Source organism: Nomascus leucogenys, chromosome X (assembly GCF_006542625.1).
Source record: "Nomascus leucogenys isolate Asia chromosome X, Asia_NLE_v1, whole genome shotgun sequence".
NCBI lineage: Eukaryota > Metazoa > Chordata > Mammalia > Primates > Hylobatidae > Nomascus > Nomascus leucogenys.
Genome location: NC_044406.1, coordinates 106,408,368 through 106,431,143, shown reverse-complemented (window position 1 = coordinate 106,431,143; position 22,776 = coordinate 106,408,368). Strand labels below are relative to the sequence as shown.

Here is a 22,776-nt window from a genome sequence, read left to right as displayed (position 1 = left end):
TATCCAGAATCTATAAGGAAACAATTCAAGAAATAAAAAACAAGTAACTCCATTAAAAAGAGGGCAAAAAACACATGAACAGACACTTTTCAAAAGGAGACATACAAGCGGCCAACAAACATTAGAAAAAATGTTCAATATCACTAATCATCAGAGAAATGCAAATCAAAACCACAATGAGACACCATCTCACACCCATCAGAATAGCTATTATTAATAAGTCAAAAAACAACAGACGCTGGTGAGGCTGCAGAAAAAAGGACACTTACACACTGTTAATGGAAATGTCAATTAGTTCAGCCACTTTGGAGAGCAATTTGGAGAATTCTCAAAGAACTTAAAACAGAATTATCATTTGACCCAGCAATCCCATTACTGGCATATATCCAAAAGAAAATAAACTGTTCTACCAAAAAGACACATTCACTCATATATTCATCACAGCAATATTCACTGTAGTGAAGACATGGGCTCAACCTAGGTGCCTACCAAGGGTGGACTGGATAAAGAAAATGTGGCACACATACACCATGGCATACTGTGCAGACATAAAAAGAATGAAATCATGTCCTTTGCAGCAACAAGGATGCAGCTGGAGGCCATTATCCTAAGTTAATTAACATAGGAACAGAACACCAAATACTGCATGTACTCACTTACAGTGGTAGCTAAACACTGGGTACTCATGGACATAAAGATGGCAATAATAGGCACTAGGGACTGATGGGGGGAGGTAGGGAAGGGGGCAAGGGTTGAAAAACTAACTGTTGGGTACTATGTTCACTAGTATCCCATCCGGATGACAGGACCATTCAGATCTCAAACCTCAACATCATGCAATATACTCATGTAACAAACCTGCACATGTATCCCCTGAATCAAAAATAAAAGCTGAAATTATTTTTTTTAGAAAAAGAAGAGGGGATGTTACCACTGATTTGACAGAAAAAAAAGGATTATAAGAAAATACTATTAACACTGTATTTCAACAAACTAGATGCCCTAATATATTGAAAAAAATTCCTACAAACACACAAACTACCAAAACTCACTCAAGAATAAATAGAAAATCTGCAAAGACTTATAGCAAGTATGGTATTTGACAATAGTGCCAAACCATTCAAAGTGAAACGACTTCGTCTAGGGAAATACCTGTAGTTAGTTGTCTTGCACCAATGATTAACAACATGGACACACACCACACGTGGAGTGGGTTAAGGAGCAGAAAGTTTAACAGACAAAAAGGAAGAGAGAGAATAAGCTTCCTCTGTTGAGAAAGCGGGTCACCCGAGAGAGGGTTTCTGGGTTTGGGGCAGAACGTGATCAATTTTGTACAAAGGCTTGAGGAGGCGGTGATTGAGTTACACAGAGCCCAGGGGATTGGTTTGACCAGGTGCTCCATTTACACAGCCCATGAAAAGACTGGCCCTCCGACCCTAATCTTTTATTATGCAATTATGGCTTCTATCTGACTGTTGCCATGACACCTGCACATGTGACTTTACCTGGCTGGTGCCATGACACCTGCACACGTGGCCACAAAGAAAAGGGAGCGAGAATCGCCATATTGAACGTACAGGTACAGCTGCTGGCATTTACATATGAAAGCTAGCTTGCATAGCTATGCTTGCAGCTTGAAGTTTCAGGCTGCTTTCTGTTAGAAAAGAAATGGTTTGGGGGCTGCTTTTTATTAATGGAAAATTCCACCGAGAACTCTTTACCCTTTCTAATTGCCTAAAATAAATTTTAATAACTGCTGTATTAAAAGGATATGTGTACCGAAACTAAGCCAAAACACAACTTTAATAGGCTTAAGATCTCTGTGTGTTTGCTCCTAGACAAAACAAGTGGAATACAGAACAAACAAAAACGTGTTGATAGGAGAGAGAATGGATCATGGTCTTTCACAGAGCATTCTGTGCTTCTGGACTCAGAAAAGCTGTCAGACACCTGTTTATGGTTTATTACAGCTACAGAAAACACATTAAAATCAGCAAAGGAAAAAGGTATCACTTGAAGAGATCAGATATTCACATTTCAAATTAAATACTTCAGGAAATCCAGTTTAAATAATTGAAAGCAAAACTCAAATGCCAAAAGTGGGTAAATATTTAGTCATATTTTCTTGTAAGTTTCTTTAGATTAATTGTTGTTATTACTGTTGCTGCTGTTGAATATCCATTGTCTTCCTATCCTTAACACTACAGGAACACAGATATGTCATTGTAGATATATTAGCGTAAGCCATTCCCTACTCTTCTAACCAGTTCTGAACTCTTAATTGTGTGATTTCAAATAAAAAATTTTCCCACGATATGCTCTCTGTAAAGATATAAATAGGTTTGTAACAATGACATTTGGGGAAATTTATCAGGGCTTTACATGTATTTACAGAATAGAAACAGGCAGAGAATGCTTAAGGACACTAATCCCATTTGTGAAGACTCTACCCTCATGACCTAATAACCTACCAAAGGCCCCACCTTCTAATACAATCACATTAGGGGTTAGGATTTCAACATATGAATTTGGAGGGGACACAAACATTGAGTCTACAGCACTGTCATATACTAGTGTTCTGTAGCAGATTAGCAAATTTATAAACACACAGTTTCACAATTTCTAGAAGAATATGCTTCCTCATTGTATAATTTTTCATGTTCATTAACAGAACCAGATGTATTTAGCTTCGCTATATCATATAAAAATAAAACACCAGGCCAGGCACGGTGGCTCAGGCCTGTAATCCCAACGCTTTGGGAGGCCAAGACAGGTGGATCATGAGGTCAGGAGACTGAGACCATCCTGGCTAACACAGTGAAACCCCATCTCTACTAAAAATACAAAAAATTAGCCAGGCATGGTGGCACACACCTGTAGTCCCAGCTACTCAGGAGGCTGAGGCAGGAGAATCGAATAAAACCGGGAGGTGGAGGTTGCAGTGAGCAGAGATCGCGCCACTGCACTCCAGCCTGGACGACAGAGGGAGACTCCATCTAAAAAAAATAAAATAAAATAAAACACCAAAAGCATATAAACTTAAAACTTAGGTTCAGTAATTAGTGTTTAAGTGGTTTATCTTACTTAGAAAAGATCTAGATTCTTATTTTAGGCAAACATAACATTAAACAAAGCTAGCCATCATTTGAAGTTATTTCCCTGTTAACTATTTTTACAGGATGTCCGTGTTTGACTGGCATCACAAAAGCAAAAACCTAAAAAGTTAAATGCATGAGTTTGTTGTTTTACTACTGTGCTTGACACACATGAGGTAATGGATATCAGACAATTCATTTTTACCTGCATCTTTACTTGTACACTTGTTCTTAGTTTAGATATATTTATTATTATTATTATTATTATTATTATTATTATTATTATTATTTCAGACACAGTCTCACTCTGTCCCCCAGGCTGGAGTGCAGTGGCACCTTCTCAGCTCACTGCAACCTCTGCCTCCTGGATTCAAGCAATTCTCATGCCTCAACCTCCTGAGTAGCTGGGATTACAGGCGTATGCCACCATGCCTCGCTATTTTTTATTTTATTTTATTTTTAGTAGAGATGGGTTTTCACCATGTTGGCCAGGCTGGTATTAAACTCCTGACCTCACGTAATCCACCCATCTTGGCCTCTTAAAGTGGTGGAATTACAGGTGTGAACCACCGCACCCAGCCATTAGCTTGAATTTATAATGTTTATAACCTTAAACATCTGCCAGACATATTAGTTTATTAAATGAGTAAACCCAAATAGAATAAAGATATATGCCCATATTATACTTGAAACTGACAACGCAGAAGACAGCTGTTTTTATTAAACCAAAAATATTAAACTAACTTTATTTACCAAAGATTTACCCAAGTCATGTGAACTTGAAAAGCATTTGGGTTTCTTTCTATATCGCTGGGAGTTTTAGGAATATTCCATGGAGATAAGTGTTCATTTATCTTTCGGCCAATTTGAATAGAGCTCCTTTAAGAGATTTTATAAATTCATTAGTTAATACCATCCAGAGGTGGAAAAAAATCACATATACATAACATACATTCATACATAAACATAGAGACAGGCATAAACAGAGATCTTGGTTTCATTCTAAACTTTTAGCCATGAATCATTAATACAAAACTCATTGATTCATATCTTCTTTATATTTTTATCCGAATTATATTTCTGACAAAAATGGGACAAGGTTACCTATTGAATAAAGGCTAAAGCCTTTTTTAAATCAATATTTGTAGAGAAGACTTTTAAGATTTTCTTTTACCCTGATGTGTAATCTTATGAAGTCCGTGGATACTATTTTAGGCAAGAGACTAAGGAGACATCTAGCGGCTGTTTGAATATCTCCAAAACACATCTGAGTGGATAAAATATTCAGTCTATTTCTACTTATCCTTTTTCCTTTTGAGCTTCAGGTAGTTGCCTTTGGGGTCACTAAGTCCCTTGAGAGCCCCCAATGGGGTCGAGCAACCTAAAGGTAAAGAGACTGGGAAGTTGAGGGGTCAAAATGGGAAGGGAAGTCTGGCAGGAGTGGACAGAGGAATGGAAGAGGTAGGAGTTTGCCAGGGACATATTAAAGCATTCAAGGCAGCTGAAGAGAAGATTGAAGGTAGCAATGAAACCAAGTACCCCATTTTCTTAAAAGGAATTATTTTTACTTTTTTTTCTTTTTCCCTCGCCTCTTACTTAGCTCTTTAGGAATACAATTAAAATCTTTACCTTCTTTTTAGCAGGCACTCCCTGCACTGCAAGCTTATCTATGTTTTTGCTTAGAAGTTCCAGGGACCAAATCTCAAAACAAACAAAGCACCCTCTGGAATTCTCCCCCACCGGGAGACTGCCTCAAAACAGCAATTAATTAACAACCCACTTCTGTCCACGAAAGCACTGACCAGACCATCAGATCACAGCATCACTTAAGGTAAGCATTAGAGCGAGTCACATAGATCCCACACCTAGTCACCCCTCTTGGATCATTCCAAGTTCCCCTTTTTAAACCCTTGTTTTCTATCCCAAAAGTTAAAGTGGATCCCTTAAGGCAGGAGCCTCTTCTGCTTCTCCACTGCTAAGCTCTGGAATAAGTCAGTTTCTTTTCTTTCTTTCTTTTTCTTTCTTTTCTTCTTTTTTTCTTTCTTTCTTTTTTCTCTCTTTCCTTTCTTTTTTTCATTCTTTCTTTCTCTCTCTCTTTCTCTCTTTCTTTCTTCTTTTTTTTAAGATGGAGTCTCACTCTGTCACCCAGGCTGGAAGGGCAGTGGTGCGATCTCAGCTCACTGCAACCTCTGCCTCCCAGGCTCAAGCAATTCTCCTGCCTCAGCCTCCTCAGTACCTGGGACTACAGGCGTGCACCACCAAGCCTGGATAATTTTTTTGTATTTTTAGCAGAGACAGGGTTTTGTCATGTTGGCCAGGCTGGTCTTGAACTCCTGGCCTCAAGTGATCTGCCTGCTTCAACCTCCCAAAGTGCTGGGAATACAGGTGTGAGCCACCATGCCAGGCCTGGAATAAGTCACTCTCTTTTTACCACCCTCGTCCTTGCTATTTGATTTTGCAAGCACTGAGCGGCCAAACCTGTGTTTGGTTAAACATTTGGTGGCCCATACAGGGAGCACTGTGCATTTCTAGCTGTCCGAGCCTACTGGCCCAGTTTACACTACTGGGCAGGGTACAGGGCCACCTGTGAACACCAACTGCTTGTGGATAGCTCACCCATGGTAAAAACGTTAGGGTATTTCCCAGAAGCTGCCAAAATGCTTTCTTTTCAGGTGACCTCCCTTTCTCTTTCCTGCAGGATGTCTGCTGCCTTCAATGGCTTGCTGGTATAAAGAATGTGACCTCTGAAGAAATTTGGCAACCTTTGAAACTGGGTGAGTGAGTTGGAGTGGACTCGACTTTCCTCTGTGTCTTCTACAGGGTTGCTGGGGATTTGCTCTGTTTAGACTTGGCTGCCAGTGGCACCATTTTGGCATTTAACACATTTGTATATGTGGCACCATTGGGGCTTTGGCACCATTTGGACTTAGCTGCCTGTGGAGCTGTTTGGAACTGAGGTAAGGCATTCAGGATTTTACCTAGCCCCTTAACCAGGGTTTTGTTCAGAAGTGCACCATTTGTTTTTAAGTGTGAGTGTTTGACCTTTGTGTGTGGATCCTGATCTCATCCTTTCCTTTTCACTTCCAACTTCATCTTCCTGATTTATCTTGCAAAGCCACCTACATCATTACTTCTCTCAGGCAAAGCCATCTTTAGCTCCCTCCAGCTGGAAACAGTTCATTTCAACCAGTGACTTGTGGAGTGGGGAGGGATTCATCCTACACTGTGCAGGTCTAGGGTACTTGGGCTCTCCCTGACAGGAGGTAAATGAGAGTGGTGGGGGTACCAACCCCACACCATGCAGGGGCTGGAAGGGTCACAAACCTCCTTCTCTTTCCTTCTCTTTCTCTTTCTCTCCTTTAAAACCCAGCTCCTTCACAGAAGCCTGCCAGGAACTTCATATTTTAATTCTCTTTGGAATTACAGCTGGTTACATATTATGACGTATTTTTGTGCACATTTTTAAATGATGAGAAAATTACAGCAAGAAAAATTCAGAGCTCAAGTGGTAACCTGCAACTAGAAAGTTAAGCAGAGTGTTTTAAAGCTCTCCATCTTCCTCTAATTTCTATTCTGCCTGCTTGAAATCTATTACTAACCTTCGGGTGCTGAGATGAGACTCATTATTTGTGGTCCAACTAGAATATAAACATTGGAAACTCATCTGAAACTGAAAAAAAAAAAGGATAGAAGAGGTTATATATATATATATATACACATATATATTCAAACTGCCACAGAGACTGCTTTACCCAAATTTTGGTTCACAGCTTTCATTGGATTATATATTGGGGGCAATCAAAATTTAGCCAGGTAAACAGCTTCCAATGTAATCAAAGAATAATGTGGATCCAGCTATCTTTCATAAAGTTGTGAGTTTGTATTGTTATCTTATGGCTGGAATTCTGAGGTAAAAGCTATTGGGACCTTTGTTTGTGTGCGTATACATGTTTAGATCTGTTCATGTGTATGTACATGTGTTACATATTGTATCTAGCATGCTACCAAAAGGATTATAAGTAAATGAGTACACATATATTAGGTACAAATGCTTTTTAAGTTCACATGAATTTAGTAATCTTTGATAAATAAAACTGATCTTAAGATTATTGGTGAAATAAAAATAGAAATACCTTCAGAATTGTCAGCATACATTTTTGTCTGAGTTTATTGACCAAATGGTTTATATTTGTCACTGTCTATAAATAAAAGTATTAGGCTTTAACATAAATGTCATAAGCCTGTAAACCCATCAAAAAAAATCTTTGTGTGATTTTTTAAATAAATAAGACTAATATTGTTAGTTTAATAAAAAGTTAAATCTTCTAAATTATCAACAAAATGCCCATATGTTTAACTTTAAGGTTCTTAAATAAACACCTAATGTGTACAGACTTTAAAAATGGTTAACAGGGAACTAACTCTAAATAATGATTACCTTTGCATAATATCTCAGTTTTCATAAGTAATCTCGATAAACTGTCAAAAGTTTAAAAATTTAAACATGTAAATAAAATAAATGCTTGCAGGCCAGGTGCAGTGGCTCACACCTGTAATCCCAGCACTTTGGGAGGCCAAGGTAGGCTGATCACTTGAGGCCAGGTGTTTGAGACCAGCCTGACCAACATGGTGAAACCCCATCTCTACTAAAAATACAAAAAAAATTAGCCAGGCATGGTGGTGCATGCCTGTAGTCCTAGCTACTTGGGAGGCTGAGGCAGGAGAATCACTGGAACCTGGAAGATGGAGGTTGCGGTGAGCTGAGATCACTCCACTGCACTCCAGCCTGGGTGACAGAGTAAGACTCCATCTCAAATAAATAAAAAATAAATGCTTGTAAATACAGTTTTCATATATTTTAAAATCTTGAAATTTTTAAATTAAATAATAATTGCTTGTTGGATGTCTGGGCCATTTCTAATTAAGAAAAAATTAAGTAAAGAAAAACATGTTTCTAAAATCATGGAGGCCAGGCACAGTGGCTTACACCTGTAATCCCAGCACTCTGGGAGGCCAAGATGGGCAGATTACTTGAGGCCAGGAGTTCAAGACCAGCCTAGCCAACATGACAAACACCTACCTCTACAAAAAATACAAAAATTAGCCAGGCATGGTGGTACATGACTGTAATCCCAACTACCTGGGAGGCTGAGGCACGAGAATTGCTTGAGCCTGGGAAATGGAGGTTGCAGTGAGCCAAGATCACACCACTGCCCTCCAGCCTGGGCAATAGAGTGAATCCATGTCTCAAAAAATTAATTAGTTAGTTAATTAATTAAAATAAAATTATGGAATGGTTTCCTCTATAAAATACTATTATCTGTTAAATTGTTCATAATTTCTTGCTTCCTAGGTTTTCACTAAAATTTAAGGTCGCTAAGAATAAGAATTCTAGTTAATAAGTATTATATAAGTTATATTCCTAGTCTAAAAATAACTTTATATAATGTAGAGGGTTTTTTTAGTTATTTTTTTAAAAAAAGAAAAAGGCAATAAATAGGAGACAGGTATGAAAAAGTTATGGATATAAAAATATATCTTTAATTTAAAAATGGTATAAGGAAAATAAAATAATTTGTATATGAAATAAGATCTTCATCCTAAAATAAAGTGACTGGTTATTTAGAAAAGTGAAAAATTTAGGACAAGTCAAATAGTCCAAGCACGTTATAGATGATCTATGTAAGTCATGATAAAGTTTGTGAAGAAGAATTTATGAAAGAAATTTTATATATAATTAAGCTGGGCTATAATTAAAAAGGAATTATTTATAATAGTCTTTCTAAAGATTGGTCACCTATGGTAAAACAAGGTTTTCTTAAGGTATTGATTTACTCTTAATAAAATTACAAAAGGTAGAAAAGGGAAAAGGACTCAGAAGTTAAAAAATAAAATTGCAAAAGATTATTAATTTTAATTCTATAACCTATTTCTTTTAAAAACTTCTTGGAATCATATCTCAGAAGTTCAACTTTTGATGTGTCTCACTGCATTCAGCTTTTTTTCCCCTTGAGAGGGCCCAAGGTAACAACTCCCTCCTTTAGCTTTTTTATCAACTCCTATAACATTTTTCTTCCAGTTCTAACTGCTGTTGTGGCCTAATGCTAAAATGTTTTCTCTTAAAGGTCTAGAAAAGTAATGTTTTCCTCCAGGATAACTTGACTCTGCACTCTTGGCTTTCCTTAATATGTCAAAATTTTCAATATAATCTGAGAATTTCTCATGCATTTAGTCAGAGTCATGTATTCCCTGGCTATACTCATTACCTTAAACACAGTCTTCCTGTGTATGATTAAAGTTAAGTACTTTTTTCATCTAGTTTGACTTTCAAGTTATCTAAATGGGCTTTCTAATTTAAAAATGCAGTCGCACTAAAGAAGGGGTGAGTTTTTTTTGCCTTTTTGATAATTGGCTTAAGAAACAAGATTTTACATTTTATCAAGATAGTTCCTATGTTGTCTTAATAAAGTTTATTAAGTTTTTGATTGATTAAAAAACTGAAATTTAAAAGGATTTAAGTTTTTATATACATGTAACTTTCCACCTTGCCTTTAAAATCTCTTAGTTATCATTTTGGATACATTAGCAACTTTTGTTTTACAAGGACCTATGGTTCTGTTTTGATCAATTTTTAAGCCTTTTAGCCTCTTTGACAGATGTCCTCAAAATCAAATCCTAAATTAAGTCTCAAACTTATTGCTGAGGTTTATCAAAGCTATAAAAATTAATGACTATAAGGTTATAAAATCTTTTTACAGCTTCCAATCAGGTCATAAACTCCAGTATTACCACCTCCAACCCCTTAAAAGTCCTTATCAGGTGCTATTGATAACAACAGGAGGCAGAGAAATTCTAGGCAGACGGCAGGGGGTCCATGGTAAAACCCCACCTTTGAGCCAAAAAGCCTGCAACACACAGCCCAAAGTGAGAACTTTATTCCTGTGTGCCCACTCTCTCCCAATTGGTTCTTCCTGAATAATGTATTTTTACCTATTGAATATTGCCTTTTCCAAAACTACCTAGGCCCATTCCGCCTCCCATCCTGTGCCTATAAAGACCCCAGATTCAGCTGATAGAGAGGAGAAGCGGCTGGATGTCAGGGAGAGATGACTTGACTTCAGAGACAGTGGGTGGACATTGGAAAGAGACAACTTGACTTTGGAAGAGAGAGGCAGAGAGGCAGCTTGATTTCAGGGTAAAGCAACCTGCCCTTCCTGTCCCCTTTCCAGCTCCCCTCTCCGCTGAAAGCCACTTTCATCAGTCAATAAAATTCTCCACATTCACCATCTTTCAATTCATCTGCATGACCTCATTCCTCTTTGGCACTGGACAAGAATTTGGGACTCACCAAGTGCAGGTAGCCAAAAAGGTTGTCACACTGGCCCTTTGCCCTCACTGGCAGAGGGAAGCTGCCCCATGTGATGAGGCAAAAGGCCCACTTAACTAATAACACACTGCTGTCTGAGGATGGTGAAGCTAAGAGAGCATCATAACATGCCTTCTGGGGCCTTGGGGTTGGACAATGCCACAGGGCCTGCACAGAGTTTGCTCCTGCTGGCACCAAAGCAGCCAGCCAGTTCCTGCACTTGCTTATTCCGGCTGCTGCACTCATTCACTCACACATTCCCTCCTACGAGGGGTTGAGTGGGGTGGGCTGAGTAAATGGGGCACCCCTGTTGCAAATCCCATGAAGGGGTCAAGAAAATATCTTGCATCTCACATCTCTATTAACTAATCTTTGTGTTGTTAAGTTATAGGGCTTTGACTCCTGGATACACATATCTCATCTAAAGAAGACACTGACTCCTGCCAGTATCTGACACCAGACTCAAGTTAACCAAAGTCTTCTCTTTAGACTCAGGCAAAGGCAACAATCAAAATAAACTGCTTTCATGAGACACAGGGAAAGGTCTGTCCTCAAAAACATTAAGATTCATTTAATAATTTTGCCTCTATCTGGAATAATATAATTTATTCTATGCCTTAATACTAAATGATTTAAATGTTTAGCTATCTATAAACTTACCTTTCTCAAAACCAGACAGGGCTTTTAACTTTTTTCTTTGTAACACTGCTAATTCTTTATCTTTGTTTTGCCTCTGGAGCGTAAAACTATTCAGTCGTTCCAAGCCCAGGGACTATTGTGCAAGCGGTGGGTATATGAGATTATAAGGGCTAGTTTTGAGGGATAAAACCAATTCAGACCCTCCAAATTGAGGACGGGCACACAGATGCCTAGGCCACTAAACAAAATGCTTGTGTTTTATATACCTAATTGCTACAAGCCAAAATTAGAATAGCTCAATGCATAAAATGTATGCTCTTATGTTACTTGAAAGGGATTTTAAAGGTTAATGGGTGCCTGCTTACCTCCATTCCCATCGGGCCTAGAATGTTTAATTGCCTATAAATCTTTTGGCTCCAATCCCTTGGCCATAGGGGTCCTACCAAGGGACATAATGGACCCACACCACCCTGGCAACAACACGGGACAAAATTAAAGTTTAGCCATCAATGCTGCCTCTGGTATGTCTTAACCAAAAGCAGTGGGGAATATAAACTAAAAAAAAATAAAATCCTAAACCCCAACCAACTAAATGGACTCCCTTGTTTCCCAAAGGGAATCCCAAAGAAACCTAAAAGAAAAAGTTTCAGGCCATGACAGACAGCAGGGCATCAGGCATGCCTCACTACACCATCCCCACCCTTTTTGGAATTTAGGCAAAACTGACCAGCATGAACATTAAAATAGAGATCATAAGACTGATAAGACAGATTCTTTGTAACAATAAGATACCAAATTATAAACAAGACCACTGACCATAGGCTAATTCTGGCTAGTTTACAAAAAGTACACATTTGCATGCCTTTATGTCCTAAAAAGACCTTTTGATGTATAGGGCCTAATTATAATACATTATATGTTAAGTCCCCACACAAAAATAAACATGAGTCATATGTTACATACATATTTGTTCCATACACATGTGTCAAGACTGCCTTCATAAACATTTATGACCTCTCCTGTATGTCTTAACCAAAAGATGTGGGAAATATAAACTAAAAAAAAAACTGTTAAATTTGTGTATTGAGTCCACCTGTCATCATATCCCCACAGGAACTCTGGATACAATTGATAGTGGGGACTGTGCATGATAATTAAGTAAGTAAGACTGAATGCTAAATATTATCCCAGATAATTCAGAAAATATCTTGTTAGCCCTGCAAGACATGAACCAACAAATCAAAACTATGTCTGACCCCACATTGTCACTAGCTCAATGGTTAGCAACCTGGTTCAGGTCAGGACTGTCCTGGTGGCAAAAGCTGCTTATAACTTTGGCCGTGGTTGCAGGGATAGGCATATTTCTTTGCTGTGGATTTTACTGCTGTTGCAACTTCTGTATGGAAATGCAAGACAGGCTTTCCCAAGAGACTTTCCTGGCCTCGCACCATAATGCTCCAGCAAACATTGTCTGTGAACCCCAGTACTTGTGAATATTTCCAACTCCAATGAATCAGTTCCATTCTGATACCCTGTAACTCCTCCCACTTTCAGCAATAAGTTGCCAGAATAAAAACAATGCCCAAATCCCATGAAAATGGAATGGAATTTGACAGTGGGGAGTCGTAACCAAGTACCTCATTTCCTTAAAAAGAATTATTTTTACCTTTTTTTCTTTTTCCCTCACCTCTTACTTTACTCTTTAGGAATATAATTATAAACTTTACCTTCTTTCCAACAGGCACTCCCTGTGAAGCAGGAGAATAGGGTCTGGAAGCAGGGAACCTAAAGCTGTTTCACACTGACTTCCTAGAACTAAATTGAAAGGAAAGCCCTAACTTTCCATGACTAAGCAACAAAAGGACCTGAGGCTACTCCCTTTGCAAACCCCCACCTTTCCTTTGCTGCAGATGGGAAATGGAAAGTACCTCTGATTGGTTGATTTTGGCAACCAATCAGACCTTTGTATAGGAGTGTAACTTTATAATTTTAGTTCAGCTCAATCTGATTGATTGCCAGCCAGGTCTTCATTTGCATAGAAGTACAACTTTTTGACTTCACTTTAGCCTGATTGGTTGCTTTCTGCAACCACCAGATGTTTGCATAGAAATGTGACCTTTGTAAGTTCACTTCAGCCTCTGATTGGTTGCTTTCCACAACCATTCAGACTGATTGCAAGCCACCACTTCATTTACGTGAGGTGAGCAACAAGTGGCCAATGGGAAACCTCTAGGGGGTATTTGGACCCAAGAAGATTCTGTATCTGGGCCCTTGAGCCGCTGCTCAGGCCCGCTGCCACCCTGTGGAGTGTACTTTCAATTTCAGTAAATCTCTGCTTTTGTTGCTTCACTCTTTACTTGCTTTTTTTGTGCATTTTGTCCAATTCTTTGTTCAAAACGCCAAGAACCTGGACACCCTCCACCAGTAACACCTAGACTGAAAGCTTATCTAAATGTATGTTTTTTTAGAAGTAAGAGGGCCCAAATCTCAAAACAAAACAGGCACTCTCTGGAATTCCGCACCAGGAGATTGTCTCAAGACAACAATTAATTCACAATCCAATTCTATCCATGATGGTACAGACCAGACCATCAGATGACATCATTCAATATAAGTCATCCAAGGGAGTCACGTAGACCCCGCACCTCCTTGCCCCTCCTACATGCCATTCACAACAACTTTCCCTTTTTAAGCCCTTGCTTTCTTCCCTGAAAGTTAAAGCAGTTCCCTTAAGGCAGGAGCCTGTTCTGTTTCCCCACTGCTAAGCTCTGGAATAAAAGTCACTTTCTTTTTACCACCCTCGTCGTTGTTATTCAATTTTGCAAGCAATGAGCAGCTTAGCCTGCGTTTGGTTACAGTAAGAGGAGGAAGGAGGAGAGAAACCAGTGGGAAGAGAGAAGTCTTAGAGACACCAGTTTGGGGAGATGATAAGTTTCCCAAAAAGATCAGTGAAGTTCCAAATTATCCTCAGCAAAACCATGTCAACAAGAAGGAGTTGGACAGTGTAGGTGGAGCATATAGTCAGTAGGAATTCAAGAATGGTGTTTCAGTTGACTCAGAAATTCCTATGGGAAAAACAGGATCAAATAGAACAGAGAGGCCTCACAAAGTAACAAGGAAAAAAATTTCCAGCCTGGGCAATATAGTGAGACTCTGTCTCTACAAACAAAAAAAAAATTAAAATTAGCCGGGCATAGTGGCGTGTGACTGTACTCCCAGCTACTCAGGGGTGCTGAGGTGGGAGGATTGCTTGAGCCTGGGAGGTTGAGGCTGCAGTGAGCCATGATCACACCACTGTGCTCAAGTCTGGGCAACAAAGGAAGACCCTGTCTCAAAAAAAAATTTTCCGGACGGGTGCAGTGGCTCACGCTTGTAATCCCAGCACTTTGGGAGGCCGAGGCGGGCGGATCACGAGGTCAGGAGATCGAGACCACGGTGAAACCCCGTCTCTACTAAAAATACAAAAAAATTAGCCGGGCGTGGTGGCAGGCCCCTGTAGTCCCAGCTACTCGGAGAGGCTGAGAGGCAGGAGAATGGCGTGAACCCGGGAGGCGGAGCTTGCAGTGAGCCGAGAGTGCACCACTGCACTCCAGCCTGGGCGACAGAGCGAGACTCCGTCTCAAAAAAAAAAAAAAAAAAAAAATTTCCAGCCCAAAGAATCAATGAATAATTCCCACTCAAAATAGAAAGCCAGAAAGAAAAGCTTTCAGCCCAGGGAGCCAGAGAATAATCCCCACTCAAGACAGAGATCCAAGAAGGAGACCATCCAGCCTAGGAGATACCTTTCAAAAGAAGCCTGGGACTCTAACCTGCTTCAGAGAGTATACTCAGAATCTTAAGAATCAAATCAGTCCTTACCAGCTTTAACAGAAGTTTGCCTGGAACAATGGTTCAAAAGTCTGACTTAGCGGTGGATCCCAAATCAATCAGTCAGGAGTGAAGGAAAGGGCTTAAAAGGTGCACATTTGAGGTCTGCAGTGATAGGTCCAGGAGTCCAGTGATGAATCTGATCCTATAAAAGTCACAGCATCATTACTGTTCAATTTTTTTAAAATGACACTTGTTAAAGATGGTGAGAAAGACTGTGTTCGAGGGGGCAATATCAAGATAAGTATAGGAATCACTGCAATGGCATCTTGCAATGGGGGAGACAGATTGAGATCAGCTAAAATACAGTGTGGGCAAGTGGGAATTTAGAGCCAAGGAACAAGGTGGGAGTCAATGGATGGAAATTTACTAAGACGAAACATCAGGCATAATGGAAGATTTGGGCTAAACCGACCTAACATTATTTTTGCTGAAGGCACCAGGGTGATCAAACATCACCTGGGAGATGGTGGAGGATGAGGAACCAGATTAGATATTGAGAGTGGTTGGATATGGGGAATGGCTAAATAGACTTAGCAGAACTTAGCAATTTCCTTGCTGAAATCAGACAATGCAGAGACAAACTCAGAAATCCAAAAATCCAGGCCTAGTTGAAAAAGAGCTCAAAGGAACCTGAGTAAAATTTGGTCAGTAAGACAATCTTTGTCAGCACTAGAATTCTGGGATGAATAAAACAGAGGTCCTTCCTTCCAGGAGCTCAGTGTAGTGGGGAATAAAAACATGCTCTCTAATCCCAGCTGCTTGGGAGGCTAAGGTGAGAAGATCGCTTGAGGCGTTCGTTCGAGACCAGCTTGGGCAAGGTAGCGAGACCTCATCGCTAAAAAATATAATTTTTATTATATAATATATATATTATATACAACATATATTAACATATTAACATATATAATATATAACACATATATTGTATACAATTTTCTCTAATGATAACACAAGACAAGGAAATTCCAGTGAGTATGAGGTGTTTGGCCATGTGTGCTCTAGCAGAAGGTGAAAGGGAGAGGAAGGAGACCAGGGCACCTTATGAAGGGACGTGATGAAGAGTAAGAATGTAAGGGGGTAGGTAGGATGCATAAGGGATCCATCAGCTGGATGGATTGAAAGGGTGAAAATGCAAGGCAGGCAGAGAGGAAATGTGAATAGACAGAAGTAAGATATCAGGGACTCTGCAGGCAGGTGAGCTCACTCACTTCTGCCACAGGCTCTCCTCCCTCTCCTTGTTGAGGAGGCTAGGCCACAGCTTGTCATACCCACAGGGGTGTGGGTAGCTGCCATAATTGGCGGACCAGAAGACAGAAGCTAAGGGGATGCCATGTGGGGCAGAGGGCCACCCTAGAAAGTACAACCACTAGTGTGAGCAGTAGGACTGGTTTCAAGAGCCTTGGCAGAGGCCACCCAGCTGATGGCTGAGGCCATTCCAGTCCCTAGGCCATGGGCAAGAGTGAAAGTGAAAGCAGCAGTCCTGCAGGGAGTGGGCAGATTTGCTGGGCTCGGGGCTTTTCCACCAACTTTGACATTTCCTCCAGAGCCCAAGGACTCCCAGATACCTCACTGCTGCTGTGGGATAAGGGGATAAAGAAAAAAGCCAGTAGGGCAACTGGGTCCCTGTCTCCTTCCAGTTCTACATGACATTCAAGTCTAAGCTAAACAGGAGACCTTGTCCTTTCTCTGCCTCATTCCGAAATGACTGAAGGGAAGTGTTACCAAAACACCAAGGCTACCGTCTAAGTCCTGCTGCTCACTGCACAGAAAGCCAATCACTGAGACAGTGAGTATTGCCAAGGAAAAAGGCTATAATCGGATGCTGCAGCTGAGATGGAAGCTCAGTCTCAAATCCATCCCCCGAACCAACTAAAACTAGGGGTTTATATAGCAGGGAAGAAATTTAACAATGTGTAAGAAAACAGGAACTAGGGAGGGGCAAGGAAGCAATCAAGATGAAAGGGGGGTCTAGCATCTCACTCTCTGGATGTGGTGATCTGGTGAGTTTCAGTTATTTGATCTCTTTTTTTGAGAGGCCTGAAGGTTGCTTCCTGAGGAAGGAACTCAGATAAAACAAATGTAAGGTTCAAACTTTAAAACCAGAAGGGTCCATTTCTATTTTTATCAAAAAGAACAGTCCATGGCAGGGGTCCCCAACCCCTGGGCCACAGAGCAGTACTGGTCTGTGGCCTGTTATAAATGGGCTGCACAGCAGGCGGTGAGTGGCAGGCGAACGAGCATTACTGCCTGAGCTCTGCCTCCTGTTGGATCAGTGGCAGCGTTTTATTGTCATAGGAGCACGAACCCTACTGTAAACTGCACATTCGAGGGATCTAGGTTGCGCACTCCTTATGAGAATCTAACTAATGCTTGACGATCTGAGGTGGAACAGTTTCAGCCCGAAACCATTGCCCTGCCCACCAAGTCCATGGAAAAATTGTCTTCCACAAAACCAGTCCCTAGTGCCAATAAGGCTGGGGACCACTGGTCTATAGAACTGTTGGGTCGGTTTCAGAAGGACCACAGACCACAAGACGTATTTCACTGAGCAGCTATTTCAACAATACAGTCAGTTCAGTTTGTGTTTCGTGTGTGTTTATATCAGGTATTATATAGAGCACACTGTCATATATATCTGTATATAGATAATATATATATGAGTGCATATAACATATGCATGTGTATAATTATAGGGATGGCTCAAAGTATCTAATGTTTTCCTTAATCTCTCCTAAATTAAAAGAAAAATATAAATGGGATGAATGGATGGGGAAAAAAGGACAAAGTATTTAAAGCATTTCCTATGAAAATGACAACATGTTTATGTGAGAGTTGCAATAAAAATACAGAGTGCTGAGTCAAACTACTGATAAACAAATATTTTTGGATAACTGCATCTCATGCAATATTTGGGACATACTTTATACAAAAATATTTGTTGTTTATTTGAAATTCAAATACAAGTGAGTATCCTGCAGTTTACCTGACAATGCAGAAGGCGAACATCACACACCGGGGCCTGTTGTGGGGTGGGGGGAGGGGGGAGGGACAGCATTAGGAGAGATACCTAATGTTAAATGACGAGTTAATGGGTGCAGCACACCAACATGGCACATGGATACATATGTAACAAACCTGCACGTTGTGCACATGCACCCTAAAACTTAAAGTATAATAAAAAAATTTAAAAAAGATTATTTCCTATACTTCAAAATCAACAAGATTTGATTGCATTTAAATTTTTCTGTCCATTTGTTCTTCTATGTAATACTTTAAAAATAATTGGCATAAAAATTCAATCAATTCATAAAAGTCCAAAGCAAAAAACAAAACAGAACAAAAAAAACAAATCTACTGACATCTCATGTGGAAGAAATGATCAGGATTGGCATTAATGAACCCTCTCACAGAGACCACTACACACGCACAAAAAAAGAAGGATGGGTGAATAGATGCAGAGAGAATTTAATAAGACTGAGATGACGCCACACATGCTTTTAAAAAATAAAAAGTATTAAATTTTAAATTTTACTTCAATATAAGAGAAGAAAAAGAAAAAAGGGAGATTGAAAGAACTGCTGAACTTCAGGAAGTTCTCCTTGATCACAAATTGATACTAGTTTTATAAAATTCCCTTTTGCTTCTCAAGGGTGCCCTGCCCTTCCAGCCTGGTACCTTGCCCCTTGGGGCATAATATTTCTGAAAACTGTCCAAAGGACCTGCATATTGTTAAGAACAGCTGCAAAATGTACCAGAGAGAAAGATCAGGTGAGCTGGTGCCTAATTCATTACTGTGAGGTCTCCTCTCTTGGACACTTGTGAAGTCTTGGTCATCAGTGCTCTGAACCTTAAGATCAGAACCAAGTAAAGAGAATGAAAGATAAAGTTAGACAAACTTCAGGTAGGGATGGAAGGCAGAGAGCAAAGCATGTGTGGGCACGGGACTTATAATAAGGAACAGCAGGACAGCACAATGGCATTCTTGGATTGTTGGCTTTAGAAACGCTGTCAATTATATTCTACTGCTCCAGAGAATGAAAATTGCTTAAAATTGGCTTCTTAGGCAGAGTTTACAAACTAGCAGCTCCAGCCTGAGTCTGTTCTGCAGGCCTGATTTAGATGGCCAGCATACTTTTCAATAAAACATATTTCAGTTAGTTACCAACATTTAAAGAACTGAAAGTTTCATATCAACATCATAATTTGTGGCCAATCTTGAAAAACTGAAAAATCTGGCAGTCTTGACCCAACATTGCCAGCCAGCAACACTAAGCTGGAGCTGAATACTGGCTGCCCCTTTGGAAGAGACATATTCTTTCCCAGTTTGCCACAGTCCCTACCCTGCTTGCTTCTCTCTTTTATGTTACCTGTCTGGCCTTGTCAACATTTGAATTTACAACTCTGATTATTACAATTTTTCTATTATGCAAACTGTCAGACATATACAAAAGCAGAGAGAATGGTAAAGATGAACCCTATTTGTACCCATTACCCAGTTTCAACAATTATTCATAGACAACCTTGTTTCATGAATACCCTAACCAATTCTCAAACACACTTGGATCTCCTCCTGGATTTTTGTGATGCACATCTAGACGTCACATCATTTCATCAGTAAATATTTCAGTGTGTATCTCCAAAAGAACCAAATGTGTGACTCCTAACCAGGCTTCTTCTGTTATGTCACATATACCATGGGTTATACTGTGGTGAGAGGATATATTGCAGAGTAATAGTAACAAATATTTCTGAGGTCTTACTCTGTGACTAGATATTGTGCTAGGTACTTACATATATTGTCATTTATTCCTCTCCTCAATTCTATGGCACAGACAATGCTTTTATTCCCATCTTATTGATAATCTTCACATAGATGCCCTCCCTAATATATATACACATATGTATTTGTGTATATATATATACACACATACATACAAATACATATACTGCATATTATTTATTTATATTTACATACAATATAACATATTTAGATACTTCATACTGATGTTATTCACATATATATTTAATTGTATTAATATACAGGAACTAGAAAAGTAGTTTGGTTCTATTTTCTTTGGCCTTTTTTGAAATCATGTACGCTCTGATAATGGGAAATTTCCATAAGCTGAGGTTTTCCTATCCCATTTAGAACTTATTTCCCAAACCTGGAAAAGGCAACAAAAACACACCAACTTCAGAATATCTAGGGCAATGGTATCTACGTCTTGAAGCAGGTTTTAGAATGGCTGCCCTGCCAAATAAGTTTTTTCAGGTATAGTGACCTGCACACTGGTTTCAGTCATGCTCATGCATCTTACAAGTTCCTTTCTGGTAGGAGAAAACCACAAAGATTCAGTATTTAGCATTGTGGATGAAACAAAATTTATGTTGTTCATTTCAAGCTTGCTTTTAAATACTTATCTCCCAACACCTCTCCCCAAGTACACTATTTTGTAATATCCAGATTGAGGCTTTCTTTAGGGATGATTTTCCCCCATAGTGAATGTAAGGGGGCACAAAAAAACTCATGATTCCAGAAAAATAACACTTTTTGCACTACTCTGAAAAATCAAAAATATTATGAGCAAATTATCAAATATTTAAATAAAACCAGAATTTGCCCATCCACTTGCACGACCGTGCATTACTCTCCTCACCCTGAGCATGGTTCTTGTTCCAATCAAATTCTACTTATACAAACCTAGTTGTCAGGCCAAAGTTTCCCCACTTGATTCATTTAAATGTTGCTTGAAAATATTTACCTTGGTGTCCAGGAGGCATTGCCTCTACCCTGAAGCCCAAGGGCAAACAGGCCCCAGCAGCCTTGAGACCCCTAGGTAGCCTTTGGCTCAGAAAGGTTTGGAAGGGGCCTGCGGAAAGAGAATAAGCCCTGAGCCCAGCCCCTGCTCCGTGAAAAGTCTGTGCCGCCTGAGCATGCCACTTACCTAACACGTCCGGGTATGGAACGAGTTGAAAAATGTTCTTCAGCTCCTGTAGTTGCACCAGTGTGAAAGTGAAGAGCCAGAGGAGCTGCTGACTGTCCTCAGGCTTTGTGAGTTCGTGGCCACTGCCACTGTCGAGTTTCTCTTTGTCCATGGGGCCAGGGCCTGCCGCACTCCCGCGGCATTCTGCTGGTGCTGCTGGTGCGGCTGCTCCTTGTTTACATTTGGACGGTATTTTGCCCTCCTCGTTTTCCCCAGATACAATCACTGAGATCACGGGAGGAATCGCATCTGGAAAGGCGGAAAGGCAAAGAGAAAGATCAGAACACTGGAGGCCTGAGTTTATGGGCTGGAGGAGGTTAAGGGCCGCAAACTGAAAGCTGCACAAAGAGAATCGGCTGTTGCATGAAAAGGTAGTTTGCCCGAATTCACTGGAGCACCTGTCACCATCCAGGCACTGACCATTAAGTTCTTCCCGGTCCTCGATTCCCAGGGTGCGATAATGGTGCCATCTTGGCTTCTCCTGGGCTGAAGTTTCAGTCCCTGCTGTTGATGAAACGGTGCGCCTCCGCAGATTCTGGGCTGCGATCTGCGGTAATCCCCGGTCGGGACAAGAAGTGCAACGCTTCTTGAGAAAAGTCCAAGTACTCCAAAATTTTAGCCATGACTCCACCACCTCAGAATGCAAGTGTAGACCGCAGCCCAGTGCTTAGTGCATCCAAGAATGTTAATGTTTACACTGCATGGGCTCCGGCCGCAACAGTGGCACATTGCATCCTCTGCTGTGCTCCACCTCCGGGCTTCTGGTTACTACGTACTCTACACAAGCTTAAGTGTTTCCTGTGTTGGGCTCCTGCTGTGGGCCTGGGCAAGTTTCCACTTTTTCCCTGCCTCCTCCTCCTTCCACCTTTTCTCCCTTTTTCTAGAAATAAAATCCTAATCTTATGCTCAGAAATAAATAAAATTTTATTGTCAAATAAAAGAGGCAGGCCAAATTGAGGACTATGGTTCTCCCTTCAAGATGTGTTTTGCGGACGCTCCAGGAGATGTTAATATCCTGAGCACTGGAAATAGCTTCCAATAATAGGCCCTATGCTTGGTATCATACTATGATATTGGTCTATCGTATTTTTCCCTTTGCAACTATCATTATCTTCAGCACCATTTTGTGAAAGAAACTAAACCATTTTCATGGACCGCTAAGGGTGTCATTGGGCTTAGGTACCTCACCTACTGTACCTAATGGATAAGTGCCCCTGCCTCATATTTCTGCAAGATGGCTAAGAAATCAGCTTAAAAAAAAAGGTGATTAAACAATTCACTTTTAAAAAGATGTCAAGGGATGGCAATCTCACAACCTCTCTCTGACTTCAACCAAAATCTGACTTTTGTTGGAGTCTGGCCCCCTCTCCTTCTCTTGACTAATCAGTTCATGATCAATTTTCAGCCTTGGATCAAATACTGCATGAGAGACATGTAAGAGTTTTAATCATGGAGTGCAGTAGACTAGCTGGGACATCTGTGTCAGCTCGATGTTCTTCCACATCTCAGATTTCCACAGTGTACCCCAGTGTTTTCTCACCTTCAGTCACTCATAGGCATCTTAGGTGAGTGTTGTTGCCCTATGTGGGCACCAGAAAAGCTAGTACTTACTTAAATGTTTTACTTTAAATATAATTTAATTTTTAATTTTTGATTCACTCTTGAAAACCTTAAGTACCTAGTGGAACCCTCATCCTAAGCAAAAATAGCCACAAATCACGGCCTGATGTAACAGATTTATGTGAGCAGCGACCCCAGAACCCGACTGGGTATCTGAATCATGGCTTCACTCACTACTTGCTAGCTGGCTAATCTGGTGAGC

General features: G+C 40.2%; 2 long non-coding RNA genes across 2 annotated transcripts in view; one reads left to right on the top strand and one right to left on the bottom strand.

The window, feature by feature from the left end:
• LOC115833276 overlaps positions 1 to 22,776 on the bottom strand; it is a 46,354-nt gene that overhangs the window by 5,742 nt on the left and 17,836 nt on the right. The window contains exons 2-3 of the long non-coding RNA XR_004028716.1: positions 20,916 to 21,203; positions 2,875 to 2,996 (exon numbers count right to left, since the gene is read on the bottom strand). This is a non-coding gene — a long non-coding RNA (uncharacterized LOC115833276). The remainder of the gene's footprint in view (positions 1 to 2,874; positions 2,997 to 20,915; positions 21,204 to 22,776) is intronic.
• LOC115833275 lies at positions 3,615 to 22,770 on the top strand. Its single transcript, XR_004028713.1, has 5 exons — positions 3,615 to 4,926; positions 5,794 to 5,869; positions 10,847 to 11,004; positions 18,620 to 18,738; positions 21,171 to 22,770. It is a non-coding gene; the product is annotated as an uncharacterized LOC115833275 (long non-coding RNA).